Consider the following 7500-nt stretch of genomic DNA (forward strand, 5'->3'; position numbering starts at 1 on the left):
GTGCACTAGATAGATAATTAATCACCGCGCAAGATTATACAATGCCGAGTGCAATTATTTTATCGTGGCTGATTTACCCGTACCCAGTAGCCTATGAATAGACATTTAGAGCACTGACTTTTATGTATAGTTTATGTTTGTTTGGCTTATAGAAGAATTTCAGCTTAAAACATAGATTTGATTTACCAAGTGACTTATTTATTTGCTTTATCTGAAAACTGGCAATTGATTTTATTTTCGAGTATCCAAGTATGATGATTTTGCTATGAGCAAAAAATGCGAATATTTCCACATGTGTGCGTATTAACAATCTATTAAACTTAGGTTTACAATAACAACAATTATATTTTCCAGGACGTTGCAAACTATTGAATTATATTGCGTACATGAAATTACTTGACTATTTCAATGTAATGCAAGTGTTTATTCAAATTGATGATGGACCCGTCTTGAAGAAACATGTGTGCACTAATGGAACTTTCTCAGAATATTTGTCCCAATAATATCTCGGAAGTGTCGAATAAGGTCAAAACATATGTCACATGATACAAATAAAGACAATCCGTATAAAACAATAACATATAATCTTCTTTAACAATGTTTAGAAAATTTGTCCAAATCATATCTTGATCGAGTTTTACATTGGGTAATGTATTGTCAAGCACAATATAACATAAGATAAATAACGTTTGAATATGCAAGATACCACATTAATCGCCATATATGCATCACAACTCTTGGCTGAGTTTAAACATCGATCAAGTGGGGTAAATTACAAGTTAATATTTATTGACCAATCATAATTACACTTGGTCAGAACATGTGTCGCAATAATATCTATCGACAGAGATTACATTTGGTCTCGTGTGGTCAAAAACTAGTTTTCTTAGTCAAAATATAGAAAAAGCTTGTAAACACTATATATACAGGCGACATTTTTGCCAAACCTTCATGAAACGTTAGGAGAAAACATGAATAGAACTAATATCTCGATCAATGTCGAAATGCGGCCACGTGGTTACTAGTTTATATACGTTTGCTAATGTGGTGTGAGTAATTGGATTCATTGGCAAGACAATATCATAGGATTGCCTTGGTAATCGAACTTAATCCAAAATGTTTATGTACATTTTTGTAACATTTGGGTTAAACAGATGAACATTAGCGGATTGTCGCGCGCAAACATGTATCCCAAAGTCTAAGATCAATTCTAACACGGCACGTGACTTGTTTTCTATAGACAAAGAAGGAAATCAAGCGTGGGTTATTCTGCAATAACTTATGGGCGGAGCTTATACACTGAAAGCACGCGCTGTAGCTAAACAAAACATGCCGATACATTTTCCACCAGCGTAATAATCCGGTATTTTATGAATGAAAGTCACGTGACAAAATACTACGCTATGAACAGAAATGCGTAAACTTGACCCAATTTCCCACGGTGTTCGTCTGCTGCTTCGATACTGAAATGGCTGAAGTTCGAATCGGAGTTGTTGTCTTGTAGATTCAACACTCTTGCGTTAATTTAAAGAGTACAATGAAAACATGTTAGTTTACGCAAGTTGTTGTTCTTAGTTAACCAAACGTGAGAAATGAAATGGGTTTTTTCCATCCAGTTTGGCTGTTATTGAGGGTGGAGATCTGATCGACAGAACAGCCGAAAGCTATTTTTATGGGCGGAGCTTCACATAAAATAGTATGCAAGAAAAATAAGATACATTCTATAAATCTTTAGTAAAAATCGTGTTAGAATCGAAATAATTCGTGTACGTTATAGTTTGTGGTCGAATAACCCACGGCCGGAAGTTTAGATGCGTGGTTTCAAATCACTCGTGCTTCGCACTCGTGATTTAATCCCTACGCATCTAAACTTCCGGCCGTGGGTTATTCGACAACAAACTATTACGTACACGAATTATTTCTTAAATATACAATTTAAGGTAACGCACCCGTAATGAGCACCTATCCAAATATAATCAAATCTATTATTTTCTAAATCAGCATCATGTCACTGAACTACATGCAAATTTGTAGGTAGTCTTTCCATGCTTAAAAAATATACTGATTTTTTCAAAACCACCCTCACACTCGGCTTTTGTCTAGTTTATGTGCACCCCTGGGGTATATGAAAGTTCCATAATTCATCCTGATTTCCAAATATAGGCATGCAGTTGGTGTGTACAGTTGCAGTAAAGGTGTTAAATGTTTAAACAAGATGAAACAAGTTTTTTTTTACAGACATTTATTTTTTATAACTTGTTATCTATGGAAGAGCGCCATGAAATGTAAGTGGTTTCAGGCAAGTTAAAAACAAAGTGTCATACAATTCAATCTAGTATCATTTAAGTAATATTTTGAACTAAGTTTAAATAGATACACTATAAACAGCAAAAATACCAAGAAATAGACAGATTTACCGTTTACATTTTGAAATAAAAATAAAAATGCAACATGCATGGTTCGCATTTTCAGCAGTAAATCACCCAATTTAGCCATAACGTTGTTTTAATTTTAAAAATTTAAGAATGTGCATAATAATTGCAACATATTTAACAATAAAAAAAGCTTATATGCCATATTTAATCAAATTACGTTAGAAAAGAAATGAAACGCGTCGCAAAAAAGTATACATCTTCGACAGGATTCGAACCTGCGCGGGAATATCCCAAAAGATTTCTAGTCTAACGCCTTAACCACTAGGCTACGCCACCTAATATTAGGCTCTTCAACCTTCGAAGAAATCGCGGGAAATCATAAGGGGTGCGCTACCTTAAGGTCAAAAGTCAAACTTAGGTCTATTTCTCTTTTTCTTTGTTTAATAATGATGTATATCGGAATGTAAAACGATCAAATCTTCTCTGTAGTTAAGTACAGGCGGATTTTAATGTAAGTTAAAATAAAATTGTGATTTGTATGACGAGACTAAGTATTGTACACCAGTTTCTTAGTCTAAAGTTCGGGTATATTATGAAATTTGTTAATTTTCCCCTTTACACTGTGTCGACATCTCTCAATAGGTGTAGATATACCTTTGCAGAATTGATAATCGTGATAGGGCATAGAGTCGCGTGTTAAACACAAGACCTAAGTTCAGGTAAAAATGGAAAGCCCGAGGTAAAATGTATGAAATCAACCCCTTATACTATGTGAAGCATGGATGTATTTTTAAAGTTATCAGTACACTTGTTGTGCCACGTAGTGTCAAGTATTATGACCCTAGGTTCAGGTTCAAGTTCACAGTTCATGACACACAAATAAAGATATAAACTTCCAGCCATAGTTCAAAACATATCTTCTCCAGCATTAATTGAATTTCAAATAACTGGCCAGAAATGACGAGCATAATAAGGCAAAGTGTCACACACATGTATTAAGTCACAAAGTAACACATGCTGTTTCCAATATAAGACACCCAGATGTAATACTATGTGTGATCATAATTTTGTCCCGAATGGCAAGTTGCAAGGCCTTAATTGAAGTTGAAGTTAGACTAAAAGAAACCAATTGAGAATTCATCTCATCTTTACCTGAAAAAAAACAAAACTTTATTTACTTGCCGATCATTGTTTCAATCGCACGTTTTCGTAAGACGAGCATACGTTAGACCATAAGCCATTTGGTTTAAACACCATTTTTGGAACAATTCCATGAATTGTGTAGACATTCGCGGACTCAAAATACAAAAATGCTTCTTCTTTCGAATCTCAATAAAAGTCAATAATAGTCACAAAACAAAACAATCAGAAATTTAAACACTGTTGTTTTCAATAAGCTGCAGGAATTACGATCAATTCGGTATGCTAAATGCATAGATGATTTCATTCATCCACAACATCACATTGAAAGAAAACGATGACTGAAAATTAATATCATTGTTGAAAAAGTATTATACTCTAAATCTTTACAAAATTGTTAATGTAAATAATAATTAATCATTACAGAAGAACATAATAGTTTAAATATTAAGAGGGCATTAAGGTTATTTAGACAAAATATGTGTTTAACAGATGGGATGTGTATCAAACATATTCTATATGTTTTTATAAGAAAACTTTATGAAGCACTTTTCATACGGTGCGTATAGATTTAAATGAGCCAATACAATCATGAAAATACTCAATTGTCTGAGTACTTTAGCGTATAAATTACGCATGTCAAAGTGCCCTTCAAAAATAAAACAAAATGTTATCCCAGTGGCCTCTGCAATGTCAGTAAAAATGTGCTTTATTTCAACACATTTACAAATGGCAGATTAATTTTAACACAGAAGGTGTGGAGGAAATATGCCATAAAACAGGTCAAAACTTTTGTAAATTGTATCATGTCGCACCACACATTGATTTTATTCATAGGTCAATAATACAAATAAATATTTATCAGGACGAGGCAACATTTATTTAATAATCAGGGTTATATATAAATAGCGCGTTTGAGTTATTGTAAGACCTGAACGTATTCTTTATAGTTTTAGTATTTAGCAAAATCAACATACTTATAATACTCGTATCAGTGGTTGATGAAATTGCGGTGCTTATAATAACTAAAATTAATTAAATTAAACTCGAGTATTGTCTGCTTTATTAAGGAAATATTCAAACTACTAGAGTGTTGCGCAATACACATTACCAATTATCTTTTGTTTGCTTAAATAAAGGCTGTTGGTATTATCGTTCAATGTGTTTAAATAAACAATGCATCATCTGTGTTGATTGACCGATAGATCTCTTGTAACGTATATGAATGTATCAATGTACTGCGCTCGGACAAATTCAAATTAAGGTATGTTCTATACTTAATTTACATTCATGTGCCTCCTTAAGTGAAAGCGTATAGTTTAAGTTGTTCTAAATATTAAGCCACGTTTTATTTAAATAAACTGTTTTGTTAAATTTGCAGAATTACTCATGTTTGACATGTTTAAAGTCTTTGAAACGATAAATATAAATAAATAAACTATAAATATAAATAAATAAATTAGTATAAATATCAACAAATAAATACATAAATACATAAATAAATAAATATAAATAAAAAAAGAAGAAAAATATAAATAAATTAATAAATTGGGGTTCAAAGACATGTATACAATCTTGTGTTTTTGCTAACCTAGCTGAAATATTGTTCGAAAATAGCTTATCAAAAAAAAATATTTTAAATGTTGGTTCATAATGTGAACATTTAATTAAATGTTTACTTAAAGACATCTGTCTTGTTGAGGGGTCTCGCATTTGTTGTTCATGCATAGATCGCTATTTCTTAATTTATTGCCAGTTTGGCCTATGTAATATGTTTTGCATCCATTGCATATATACATATATATATATATACCTTTTTAAAGTGTGTCTTTGTGTAACATTAGTTCAAGTCTTATGTTCCTGAAGATAATAATACATTCGTTTGAGTCCAAAAATGTGGGGCATCTGTGTAAAATACTTATTTAGTTCTGTATTTTATTGACTGAAAGCAACACATTATCAAGAGTATTGAAGATTCATTAAATTCATTATTTTTTTCAATAAAGTGGTTGTTCACCTTATTTTTTTTCCAAATGTATGCGAAGGAATTTCGGAATTTTGTTTTGCAGACGTTTGTCTGATAAACAACATTTCTTTTACATGGAACATTGAAGCAAGAATTTATTTAATTTATAGGACGTTTTGTAATGAACACTTTCAGAAACCTGTTTTTAAACAATTTAACATTCAGACTGGAGGAGGATATTATATAGATAGTGTTTTAGTGGTTCAATTAAGAGGCAAGTATGCATACTTCAAACACTAATTAATAGCAATTAGTGACATCCTTAATCAGAAGAAGTTTAGGCTGGCTAGTCTATTCATTATGAGAAATATTCATCTTACGCTACTTGATTTATAAAGGACGCACTAAATAAACAATACAATTGTTGTGACTAAGACATTCACGAAGTATTTTTATATACAAAACCCATCAATTTTTAAATAGTGTTTGCTGGAATAGTCAATATCTGCATTGTTTATAAAATTTGCAACAATCCCCACAAGAGGCTGTTCATTGTCTAACAATAATATTTTTTGTCATAAACTACATTGTATACTTAAGAAAACACTTATGTGCTTTTTAACATCCTTGTTCATAAATGTTTAGTACATGCAGATTACTTCATACACAATGGTATCATTATCTTTCAATTCTTCCCATTAATCAATGTGTGGTATGTCCACATTTCCTTGTAGTATTAACTTGGCTTGCATTTTGGTCCAAGCTATATATCTTGTATTGATTTTAATAGGTTTACTATTCAGCTGCAACGTCCAGGATCATAATAAACTTCATTAACGCTTCATGATGCATTCATTCAGAAAAATGAAGCTCCCTTATCATGTCTCAGAAAAAATTCTCTTCTACAAACTACATCACCAGATTCTTGAAAAAGTAAACCACCCCAAATAATGAGCTCTTACTCACCAAAGAAACCTCAAATGGGATAAAAACACATTAATTTAATAAATATTATACAAACCTGGATGTGGGATTTCTTTTCCGCAACCTAAACATTAACTCATCAAAAGTGAAAGAGCATGCTTACAAAGCAAAAGTCAGGTGTTAATTAGAATACTCTTGAACCAAGATACATAAGTTTCAATAACTCTACTGGAAAAAGTACAAAGACGCGCAACAATATTCATAACAAACTTGTACCACAATACAAGTTCAGTAAACAGTATGATAAACACCCTCAATAAATTTGCCCTCCATTGAAACACGCAGGACAAAATTCCGTCTCATCATGCAGTATAAAATTATCCATCATGTAGCTGCCACCACTTCTCTCAATAACTTGGTCCTGTTCCCTGATCTCAGCTCAGCAGTATGCACTGATTTAAATATATTCAAAACTTAAAAGAATAATATACATTTTCATTCTACCAGAGACCAGTCATTTAACAGAATTAACTACCTCCCCGCATACATGAGCCCGCCACATTAGAGATTTTTAAAACCCTTAGTCCTGTGTTTGTTATTGTCCGCCTCATTCACATGTAGACAAAAAGTATGAATGAATGTCCCTAAAACTGTCGACTTACACAACGAATACACACAATCGGATGTTAAAACATGCAATTTATGGCCAGTTAGATTCTTTTTGATTGCAAACAAAAATTCTTTTCTAAAAATATATATATATTCCGTAAGTAGAACTCAAACGGAAACTATCACGCACTGTAGGACCACGTTATACTGGTATTGGACAGGGATAAATGTACCATGAATAATCAAATTTATATGAATTAGAATAATAGTCATGGTCATCATAAACAACGAAAGGGATGTACTTGAGCTTATTAGTGTGTTAAACGATTTACCCTGTAATGTTTTTTATCCGTCACACACTTCGTTTCTACGCAAAATATCAGACTTGATTAAAAATGATGACACAGGGTTCACATACGCATATTGTTCGGGCGTTTCTCTCTCATCACTTTTTATCCCCCTTTTGTAAATTATAATACATACTCA

At 32.2% G+C, this 7500-nt stretch overlaps 1 protein-coding gene across 2 annotated transcripts in view; it reads left to right on the forward strand.

Annotated features, from left to right (window-relative positions):
• The window catches only part of LOC127863762 (deleted in malignant brain tumors 1 protein-like), a 92239-nt gene that overhangs the window by 625 nt on the left and 84114 nt on the right, over positions 1-7500 (forward strand). The window lies entirely within an intron of this gene.

Source organism: Dreissena polymorpha, unplaced genomic scaffold, assembly GCF_020536995.1.
Source record: "Dreissena polymorpha isolate Duluth1 unplaced genomic scaffold, UMN_Dpol_1.0 chrUn034, whole genome shotgun sequence".
Taxonomy (NCBI): domain Eukaryota; kingdom Metazoa; phylum Mollusca; class Bivalvia; order Myida; family Dreissenidae; genus Dreissena; species Dreissena polymorpha.